Here is a 6,569-nt window from a genome sequence, read left to right on the forward strand (position 1 = left end):
GATTGCATAATTGTGTGAAAATTTCGTTGCGAAATTTTATCAATTGGGTGTTTAATTTGACGTTTAGGACTAAATTGAAATAGGTGAAAAATGTGTGTGTTCTAGTTCATAAAGTACTTGATTGAAATGGGGGTTTTAAGTAGAGGTCCTTAAATGGCAATTAGACCATTATACTTTATATGGACAAAAATTTGGACATGGATGGAACTTTTAGAAAGTTTAGTAGTAAGGGCATTTTGGTCGTTTGTATATTAAATGAAATAAAATGGGAAAAATAACACAAAAATGTGTTCATCTTCATTTAAGCTTGGCCGAAACTTACATTTTATCCATAGCTAGGGTTTTTCCAAGCTTTCAAGCTCAATAGTAAGTGCATTCAAGCCCCGTTTTTAATGTTCTTTACATTTTTGAAATCTTCACAGCTCGGTCTACCTATTTCTACCATTATTTAGAGTTAGGGTTTATGTTTAAAAATTTACCCATGAATGATATGCATGTATTTTGATGTTTGATGGTAGAGTATGAATGTTTGAAGTTAGGAGAACGATCTTTTCTAAGCAATTTTTAGCAAAAACGAGCAAAACGACAAAATCGGTAAAAATACCTATTGTTGATAACTATGTGTTAGAGTGAGAATTCAATGTTGTCATAGAAGAGAAAAATGTTCAGCATGTCATAAAACATAAGAATAAGGGCTGAAATTAAATTTCTGAGCCTAGGGGTAAAATTGTAATTTTGTAAAAGTTAGGGGCAAAAATTTAACTTCTCCATAATGTGATTTTTGGATTGAAATAAATAGTATGAGTGTTAAATGAGCTAAACGTGTTGTTATAGATCAAGAAAGGCATGGAATCGACCTCGAACGGGGGAAAGAAAAGATTTTGGACTAAATTGCAAAATTCCCATATTTTGCACCAAGGTAAGTTTGTATGTAAATAATCCATTAACTTCATTTACATTCTCATATTTCAGCCTATTATATATATTTTAGCTGATTTTGAAGCATAAATCGATTATTGAAAGAATAGAAATAAGTAATAGAGAGAAATCCCGGTTGAACATTCGGAAAGATTGAATAATATAGATGGACTGTAGCTAGGTCACATGTATGGTGCTGAGTGCACATCATGTGTACAAGAGAGCTACGAGATACTATGTAGTAGCTAGGTCACATGTGTGATACGAGATGTATCCCATTTAGACAAGAGAGCTACGGGAGAGATAAATGTAGCTAGGTCGCGTGTGTGATCCCAAGTGAAGGACACCATGTAGACAAGAGAGCTACGAGATAAATTGGCTAGGTCACATGGGTGGTACTAAGTGTTCACCATGTGTACAAGAGAGCTGAATTATATGAAATATGATGGGTGGAGCTGTGTGCTGAAACCACCAAGTATCGAGAATTGATCCTAAGTGTTCAACGGGATGATTTTACGGTGACTTTGTAATCATGGACCTATACTTGTGATACATGAAATGTGGTGAAAATGAATTGTGATATGTATGCTAAATGAGGTTAATACAAAGAAAGTGTGAAAGAGTGAATTTACAATAATACTGTTTTGGACAGTCGCAGTAACGAGAATTTGAAAAATCACCAAAAATAGTAGGAATTTAATTAGAGGCTGAATGCGATATTAAATTAAATCTTAATGAGTCGATTCTCATGTAAGAGAAACAGACCAAGTAAAGGAACTCTATATTTTGAGATATTTATATTTGTGTGTGACTTGTTCAGAATGACTATGTGATCCCCTGTTCTAACTTTGATAAATCATTAGAAATTGTACAAACATAATTAAGAAATATAGTTTATATTAATAGATTCCTTATTGAGTCTAGTTTTAAATGAAACAAATTTCATGGCTATTTGACTTTTTTACTTGGAGAAAATCAATTCGTAGTGAACAGAGGTCAGATCCATCGAGCTGTATAACAGAGGAAGCTTTAACTAATAAACTGTACTAATTGGCTAGACCAAAAATTCTAGAAAAATTTTAGTAAGAAGTAATATGAGTCTAGTTTCAGGAAACTTTTACGGACTTGAATTTTGAGTTTGGTAACTTGAGTTATGGTTTATTTAGTGGACATGACGCAGGAGAGACAGCTTGATCAAAGTGGAGTAAATAGTGAAATTAAAAGTAGATACACTTGAGTTATTGTGTTAACATATTAGATCCTTTAATTATTATTTATATACTTACTTACTAAGCTATAAGCTTATTTTCTTTTCTCTCTTTTTGTCTTATAGTGTCGTCCAGCTTGCATAGGAGTTAAGGATCGTTGAAGATCTGCCCGCACTATCAATACTTTTGGGTATTTGAACTAAACTTTTGAATTATGGCATGTATAGTAGGCTTCGTTATTTTGTTACGTGTCATAATTGCCTAGGTTTAAAATATTGGTTACAGTATTTAACCAATTATTTTGTACAAAGTCATTGAAGTTGGCTAATATTGTTCAAGACATATGTTATAATGATACATTATCTAATTGGATGACATATTTCTATCTCGGTTTTGTTTAATGGTATGTGTTATGTTCTGGTAATACCTCGTACCCTGTTCCGGTGTTGAACATGGGTACGGGGCGTTACACTTACTCTATAAAGTTCATTATTGAAATGGTATATTATGTTTAAAGTTTATACGAGCTTACTAAGCATTCATTGCTTATGCAATTATTTTCCTTTTCTTTACAGATTATCGGAAGCTCAATCGATTGGAAGTTCGTTAGAGATCTATCACACTACCCAATGGAAGTTTGTTAGAAATTGCACTGTGCTGGAATCATCGTAGTTCGTCACTACGGTCTGGAGATGGAACGTTGAGCATAGTTCCATCGTGAGCTCGAGGTATGTTGGTTTGATGATCCCAAAGAACAGCTCCCAAGGGTCAGTGGTTAAGAGGGCCCGAATCGCATCAGCCAACTGAACTTATTCTACGGTAGCCCAGTCGATGCTGCGTCCCGCAATTAAAGGCCAGGCCCGAAGTATCTGGAAAAGTTCTTCCTGGTGCCCACGGGGAAACTGTAGGAGAGGGTGACAATTTTTTGCGGTTGGACCCGCAAAAGATGATGCTCCCTTCCGTTTCTTGGAAGCAGGGACAGCGATCTTCTTTCCTCGTGAAGACGACATTAAAAGCCTGTAATATAAAGAATAATAATAATAGGTAAACGAATTCGAAGAAGTAAAAAGTCATGAATTTGAACTAACTATTTTAGCCAAGACTACTAATATGAAGCAAGCTCAACCAAAATAACAATGAGAATGAGAATAGAAATGTAATGGGTATGAGGTTTTCCTAATCTCAATTTAACACGGAATGTATGATAACTAACCTAGGAATGCAAATTAAGTGATAGACATTGGCATGGTAATAGCATGAGAAGAAGCATAGTAATGTCATGACTAACCTAAGAATGCAAATTAAATGATAGAATAATGAGCAAAATGAAGAATAGTTCAAAAGATATGAAGATTATGTTGATACTAAGCATTAGAAATAAGTAAAATAGAAGTAAAAGGAGTAAACAAATGCTAGGGAAGAGAGATTGAGCGTCAAAAATGGAGTGGGAAGCGGCACACGGGCGTGACAAGGAGGCTATGTGGAGTTGCAGCGGCTAGGGTTAGGGTTTTTGAATGGGGAAGAAAGTGAATAGTGCAGGGTATTTATAGATTTTGGGCCACACGGTCAGGGCACACACCCGTGTTCCCCAATTTCAACCTGTGTGTTTTGTATTTTTCCTATTTGGGCGCGTCTGAAATTCGTCCCACGCCCATGTGCCTCAGACATGTGGGTTCACACGGCCGTGTCGCATGACCGTGTCTAGCTTCGTTCGCTTTTCCCACGCTCGTATGGGAAATCCCCATGCCCATGTCAATCTAACAGGTTTGACCACGGGTGTGAGACACGGGCGTGTCGCACGCCCGTGTTGTTTTGGTAGTCTCGACCATAGCCATGTCGAACGGTCGTGGCATTTTATCGTAGCCTGTGTTTGGGGAAATCCTTGCCCTGTTTTCACACGGCCACAAGCAAGCCGTGTGCTTGGCCGTGTCTTTGTGGAAAACCTGGGTTCGAGAGCTCCGTTAGTAAGTTAGATGTTGAAGACTAATTTTTAGAGAAGTTAATACAGTTACTGCTCAGGTTGCCTCTCGACAAGCGCTTATTTGTAGTCTATTCTTGACTTACCTCTCCTTGAATGATCATGGTGGTTCGAAGAGTTTATACTCCTCATTCCTGCTATCAATCTTAAAATAAGGTTTTAAATGGGTGTTGTTTACCTTAAAAGTGTCGAACTTGGGATGACTCACCTCCACCATACCAAATGGAAAAATACTTAGTACCGTAAGAGGGATTTCTTCACTCGGTGTGGTAGTGACAATGTGGGGATCAGAGACATCTAATAAGACTTTATCTCCAAATTTAAGTTGATTTGGAGAGGTATCAAGCTCGTCTTGGCGTAGTTTCGATTTATCGTGTGTTCTCAATTTATGTGTTCGCCAGTCATCTAGCTCCTCTATTTGCAGCCTTCATTCTTCATGAATAGATCCTTTACTATTGTTTGAGAGTGGCTCATGTACTTCCTTCAAACTTATCTCCTGCGAAGTGGGTTGTATCATGTGGTCAGGTTTAATAGAATGGTTTAGACGATCACCTTTAATTTCCAATGTGTTGTTAGAATTGCGAGCTTGAAGGGTGAGTGTTTCGTCTCCTACGCAAAGCATGAACTCACCTGTGTCAACATCAATAATTGTTTTAGCAGTTGCTAGAAAGGGCATTCCCAGAATTAAAGGAGTGTTGCTATCCTCCTCTATGTCTAAAACAATGAAGTCAATGGGAAATATAAATTTATCGATTTTTATTAGCACATCTTCAATAATACCCCTAGGAAATCTTATAGTTTTATCTGCTAGTTGAATGCTCATCCTAATCTGTTTGGGTTTCCTGAGACCTAGTTGCTTAAACATTTTATAAGGCATGACGTTGATACTAGCCCTTAAATCAGCTAATGCATTATTAACATCTAAACTACCAATTAAGCAAGGAATCGTAAAACTCCCTAGATTTTTTAGTTTGTTTGGTAGCTTATTTTTCAGAATAGTTGAGCACACTGCGTTTAGCTCCACATGCGATGCCTCGTCCAACTTCCGCTTATTTGCTAAAAGCTCTTTTAAGAATTTCATTGCATTTGGCATCTGCGATAGGGCTTCAATAAATGGTAAGTTAATATGTAATTTTTTTAAGAGTTTAAGGAATTTACCAAATTGTTCATCTGAGCGATCTTTCCTTGTCGCGTTAGGGTATGGCACACGAGGTTCATATTCGACATTCACCGTTTTGTTTATATTGTTATCTACCTCACCTTGACCTTTGCTTACCATAGTTTTTTCCTTCGGTTCTGGTTCATGCTCAACAACTCCTTCTTCATCTTGAATATTAATTGTGTTTAGATGTTCCCTTGGGTTGGGTTCAGTATTACTTGGCAAGCTACCTTGTGGTCATTCGGAAATTAGTTTGGAAAGCTGGCCTATCTGAGTTTCAAGCCCTTGGATTGACGCTTGTTGATTTTTAAGTGCTGTCTCGGTGTTATGGAAACGAGTTTCTAACACCAAAATAGACTTTGAAAGCATCTCTTCAAGGTTCGGCTACTTTTCCTGTTGCTAGGGTGGTTGTTGGTAGCCTGGAGGTGGTTGTGGTCTTTGATTTCCTTGACCGCTCCACAAGAAATTGGATGGTTCCTCCAACCTGCATTGTAAATGTTACTATATGGATTGTTTTGAGGTCGAGGATTATTACCCATGTAGTTTAATTGCTCGTTATCCATGTTGTGGCCATAAGGTTGGTATTCCCAATGGCTTGTTCCACCTCCACTTGCTTCGCACTGCATTACTGGGTGAACCTGCGAAGAACTAAGAAAACCATCAATCTTTTTATTTAAGAGTTCAACCTGATTAGAGAGCATGGTGACTGAATCGACGTTATAAACGCCGGCTTTTTTCGTTGGCTTTGTCCTTATGACTTGCCACTGATAGGTATTCAGTGACATCTCTTCTATAAACTCATAGGCATCTTCAGGTGTTTTATTATTGATGGTTCCACCAGCAGCTGTGTGAACCATTTGTCGAGTCAAAGGATTTATGCCATTATGGAACGTTTGAACCTGTAGCCAAAGCGGTAACCCATAGTGAGGGCACCTTCTCAAAAGGTCGTTGTATCTCTCCCATGCATCGTAGAGTGTTTCTAAATCCATCTGTATAAAAGAGGAGATATCATTACGTAATTTAGTCATTTTAGCCGGCGAAAAATATTTTAGTAAAAAATTTTTGGTCATTTGTTCCCATGTAGTAATTGACCTTTGTGGTAACGAGTTCAACCACTATTTAGCTTTGTTCCTCAATGAAAAAGGGAATAACCGAAGATGAATGGCATCATCAGAGACACCATTAATTTTAAATGTATCGCATAGTTCTAAGAAGTTGGCTAAATGAGCGTTGGGATCCTCATCCTGCAAACCATCAAACTGCACAAATTGCTGTATCATTTGAATAGTGTTAGGTTTTAATTCAA

The 6,569-nt window shown here is 37.4% G+C and overlaps 1 non-coding gene across 1 annotated transcript; it reads left to right on the top strand.

Moving 5' to 3' along the window:
* The first annotated feature begins 6,178 nt into the window (after window positions 1–6,178).
* Window positions 6,179–6,285, top strand: LOC121212866 (small nucleolar RNA R71). The gene has a single exon (XR_005908238.1). It is a non-coding gene; the product is annotated as a small nucleolar RNA R71 (small nucleolar RNA).
* Window positions 6,286–6,569: the final 284 nt, after the last annotated feature.

The sequence above is a fragment of the Gossypium hirsutum genome, chromosome A13 (assembly GCF_007990345.1).
Source record: "Gossypium hirsutum isolate 1008001.06 chromosome A13, Gossypium_hirsutum_v2.1, whole genome shotgun sequence".
NCBI lineage: Eukaryota > Viridiplantae > Streptophyta > Magnoliopsida > Malvales > Malvaceae > Gossypium > Gossypium hirsutum.